Here is a 5305-nt window from a genome sequence, read left to right as displayed (position 1 = left end):
AAGACTATAGCCTACTGACTGACTGACTGACGCGGTCAGGGCGGGGACTAGCCGGTAAACGTTTAGGGCTAGTTTGAATTGAGGAGGGTAGTCCATAAATGCAGACGAAGGACATCAAGGAAAAGCTCTGTATTGAGGGACGGTCTAAGATCCCTCCTAATATATTGTCCAATCTCATTAAGCATTTGGCTCAGTGCCATTCTCCTCGCATGGTGAGGCATTATTAAAAGGTATTGAGAACAGCGGTGCCAATCATTTTGACCCCTATCTTTTTGAGAAATAAATATCACTTGGTAAACAAAATCTATTTCTCTGAGCAAATGTATTAGCACAAAATAATGTAATTTTTTTTTGGAGCATACAATATAGCTCAGTATATATATTATTTTGCTCATCTTCATCAAGGATGGAAAGAGTACTGAAATATACTACTCAAGAAGAAGTACTGTTACCTTAATGACATTTTACTCAAGTAGCAGTACTATTTTCTGTGTAAAACAAACTACAAGTAAAAGTAAAAAGTAGCTTCCCTTCCTTGATCCATTTCCTTCCATAGCTTCCTTTCCTCCTTTCCTAGCATAAATCTGTATGTAGAAAAATGAAGGATTTGCCAAAAATTGTGTTAATGTCACACCCTAATCTGTTTCACCTGTCTTTGTGCTTGTCTCCACCCCCCTCCAGGCGTCGCCCATCTTCCTCATTATCCCAAGTGTATTTATACCTGTGTTCTCTGTATGTTTGTTGCCATTTCGTTTTGTTTCTTCAAATCTACCTGTGGCTTTTCCTGTGCGCCTGTCTGTCATTAGTTCCTGTTTTCTAGCTTTCCTGGGTTTTGACCATTCTGCCTTCCCTGAACCTGCCTGCCGTTCTGTACCTTTCAGACTCTGCTCTGGACTACTGACCTGGACTACTGCCTGCCCTTGACCTGTTGTTGGCCTGCCCCTTTGTTTTTGTAATAATCTTTTGTTACTTCGAAATTGTCTGCATCTGGTTCTTCTCCTTAGCCTTGACAGTTAACATTTGAGAGGAAAGGAAATTAGGAAAGGAAAGGTGAAAATGGAGCTGGAGAGGAAAGAAGAATGGGATCTAGAAAAGGAGGGAAGAAAAGGGAGCTAGGAAAGAAAAGGAGGAAAGAAAACAAATCCCAGAATGGAAAGTAGAATATGAGGAATGGATAGGAGGAATGGAAAGGAGGAAATTAAAGGGAGCTAGGAAAGGAGGAAAGGAAGCTAGGAAAGGGATCAAGGAAGGGAAGCTTAGAATGTATAGGAAGAAAGGAAATGAGGAATGAAGATAGGAAGGAGGAAAGGAGCTAGGAATCAATTATAAGGTGACCTTGGAAAGGAAAGGGAGAAAGGGAGCTAGGAAAGCACTGTTGGGGAGGGGAGGAAAGGAATGGGTGCTATCATAGGATGCAATGAAAGGGAGCTTGGAAAAGATTAAATGAAGTAAGAAAGGAAGTGGAGCTTGGATAGGAGGAAAGAAAAGGATGAAAGGGATCTTGGACAGAAAAGGAGTTCACATGCATGTGATAGGGATTAACTGCGTCCGGTAGATGGCGATAGTAAGCTATTGGATTTAGTGAGAGGTGAGTTTTATCTGCTGAGTGGCTGCTGCTGGGGCTTGGTTTGTGGCCCTGGGTTACTTATCTCTCTGCTGGATTATAATGCATTCCTATGGGATTTTACCGAGAGTGACTTATACTGGGCAGGTTTGCTGTCCCATTCCTTAAAAGTTACAGAGTATATAATATTATCTATCATTGTAACCAGTAGACTTCAGATAATACTAAAGAAAATATTTAAGGGTTTGAATGTAAAACAAAATTTAAACGAGAGTGAAATCATTGACAAAAAAATGTAATCCGGTTAGATTTTGGAGCACTTTCTCACCACTTTCGAGGACACATAAATTATATATGCCATATCTCTCCACACCACCTCAAACATTTTAAGCAGTCATTGGGCATTATATGGCAATTATTTATGGAAATACAGCCATGTGAATCCTGTCCTATTTGGTGCCATGGAACTGGTTGCTGGCCATATTGGAAAACAGCTGCCCTATAGTGGAATAGATTAAATCTGCATTGTTACTATACTTAGACATGTTGTGTCATCATAAAGGAATTTTGTTCAAATGGGTTACTTACAGTACCAGTCAAAAGTTTAGACACATCTACTCATTCAAGTGTTTTTCTTTATTTTTACTCTTGTATACATTGCAGACTAATAGTGAAGACATCAAAACTATGAAATAACACAAATGGAATCATGTAGTAACAAAAAAAGTGTTAAACAAATCAAAGTAGCCACCCTTTGCCTTAATGACAGCTTTCCTTCCTTCTTATTGCACTTTAGCAAATCAGTTGTGTTGTGACAAGGTAGGGGGGTATACAGAAGATAGCACTATTTGGTAAAAGACCAAGTACATATTATGGCAAGAACAGCTGAAATAAGCAAAGAGAAACAACAGTCCATCATTTCTTTAAGACATGAAGGTCAGTCAATGCGGAACATTTCAAGAACTTTAAATGTTTCTTCAAGTGTAGTCTCAAAAAGCATCAAGCTCTATGATGAAACTGGCTCTCATGAGGACCGCCACAGGAAAGGAAGACCCAGCATTACCTCTGCTGCAGATGATATGTTCATTAGAGTTAACTGCAGCAGAGATTACAGCCCCCCAAAATACTTCACAGAGGTCAGAAACATCTCAACATCAACTGTTCAGAGGAGACGTGAATCAGGCCTTTGTGGTTGAATTGCTGCAAAGAAATCACTACTAAAGGACACCAATAAGAAGAAGAGACTTGCTTGGACCAAGAAACACGAGCAATGGACATTAGACCGGTAGAAATCTGTCCTTTGGTCTGATTAGGCCAAATTTGAGATTTTTGTTCTAACATGTCTTTGTGAAATGCAGAGTAGGTGAATGGATGTGTGTTTCCCACCGTGAAGCATGGAGGAGGAGGTGTGATGGTGTGGAGGTGCTTTGCTGGTGACACTGTCAGTGATTTATTTAGAATTCAAGGCACACATAACCAGCATGGCTACCACAGCATTCTGCAGCTATACGCCATCCCATCTGGTTTGTGCTTAGTGTGACTATCATTTATTTTTCAACAGGACAATGACCCAGAACACACCTCCAAGCTGGGTAAGGGCTATTTGACCAAGAAGGAGAGTGATGGAGTGCTGCATCAGATGACCTGGCCTGCACAATCACCCAACCTCAACCCATTTGAGATGGTTTGGGATGAGTTGGACCGTAGAGTGAAGAAAAAGCAGCCAACAAGTGCTCAGCATATGTGGGAACTCTTTCAAGACTGTTGGAAAAGCATTCGTCATGAAGCAGGTTAAGAGAATGCCAAGTGTTTGCAAAGCTGTCATCAAGGCAAATGGTATGTGCTTTGAAGAATCTCAAATAGAACATATTTTGATTTGTTTAACACTTTTTTGGTTACTACATGCATGATTCCATGTGTTATTTCATAGTTTTGGTGTCTTCATTATTATTCTACAATGTAGAAAATATTAAAAATAAAGAAAATCCCTTGAATGAGTAGATGCCCCCCCCCCCCAATTTTTTGGGGGGGGTTGATATCCAATTGGTAGTTACAGTCTTACGGACGTGGGAGTGGCGAAGGTCGAGAGCCATACATCCTCTGAAACATTACCCCGCCAAGCCACACTGCTTCTTGACACAATGCTCGCTTAACCCGGAAGCCATTAGCACCAATGTGTCGGAGGAAACATCATACACCTGGCGACCGTGTCAGGGTGCATTGCGCACAGCCCGCCACAGGAGTCACTAGAGCGCGATGGGGCAAGGACAAACCCTCCCCTAACCCGAACGACGCTGGGCCAATTGTGTGCCGCTTCTCCCGGTCTGCTGCGATATGGCACCAGGTGTGTCCAGACTTTTGACTGGTACTGTATCTTCCTGCTGGATATAATGCATTCCTAAAGGGATTTTACCTATAATGATGTGTACATTACATATTTCCTGTCAAATTTCCTCAAAGTGACACTTTATATAATATATTATATATCATTGTTTCCAGGAAGACTTCAGGGATGATGTATATACCTTTCTTGGAGTGTTAAAGGTTATTTTGTATTTAATACTGGCTTTTCATCATTGTTGCGATCATCAAGGTAAACGCAAAGACCATGTGGTTTTGATTGCTCCCCAAACCAATACAAACATTTTAATCTACACTACATGGCCAAAATTAATGGATTTGGCTATTTCAGACACACCTGCTGCTGACAGGTGTATACAATCGATCACACATGCGTGCAATCTCTATAGACAAACATTGGCATTAGAATGGAAGCTTAGAAGCTCACACAACAGGACCACTGAGTGCTGAAGCGCGAAGCTCGTAAAAATTGTCTGTCCTCGTTTGCAACACTCACTACCGAGTTCCAAACTGCTTCTATAAGCAATGACAGCACAATAACTGTTCGTTGGGACGTTCATGAAATGGCTTTCCATGGGCGAGCAGCCGATGGAAACAAGCCTAAGATCACCATGTGCAATGCCAAGTATCGGCTGAAGTGGTGTAAAGCTTGCTACAATTGGACTCTGGAGCAGTGGAAACGCGTTCACTGGAGTGATGAATCACGTTTCACCATTTGGCAGTCCTACGGGCAAATCCTACGGGTTTGGTAGATACCAGGAGAATGCTACCTACCTGAATGCATAGTGCACACTGTAAAGGTTGGTGGAGGAAGAATAATGGTCTGGGGCTGTTTTTTATGGTTCGGACTAGGCTCCTTAGTTCCAGTGAAGGGAAATCGTAACACTACAGCATACAATGACATTCTAGACGATTCTGTGTTTCCAACTTTGTAGCAACAATTTGGGGAATGCCCTTTCCTGTTTCAGCATGACAATGCCCCCGTGCACAAAGTGTGGTCCATTAGAAATGGTTTGTCAAGATCGGTGTGGAAGAACTTGACTGGCCTGTACAGAGCCCTGACCTCAACCACATCGAACACCTTTTGGATGAATTGGAACACGGACTGTGAGCCAGGCCTAATCGTTCAACATCAGTGCCCGACCTCACTTATGCTTGTGGCTGAATGAAACCAAGTCCCCGCAGCAATGTTCCAACATCTAGTGGAATGTCTTCCCAGACAAGTGGAGGCTGTTATAGCAGCAAAGGGGAGACCAACTCCATATTAATGCCCATGATTTTGGAGTGAGATATTCGACGAGCATGTATCCACATACATTTGGGACCACGTCGATCTGTAAGAGCAGGCAAATGCATTTTCACTATTGACCTATAGGGAGA

The sequence above is a fragment of the Oncorhynchus masou genome, chromosome 24, assembly GCF_036934945.1.
Source record: "Oncorhynchus masou masou isolate Uvic2021 chromosome 24, UVic_Omas_1.1, whole genome shotgun sequence".
In the NCBI taxonomy this organism is placed as follows: domain Eukaryota; kingdom Metazoa; phylum Chordata; class Actinopteri; order Salmoniformes; family Salmonidae; genus Oncorhynchus; species Oncorhynchus masou.
The sequence above is the reverse complement of the archived record's forward strand: the minus strand, read 5'-3'. Positions refer to the sequence as shown.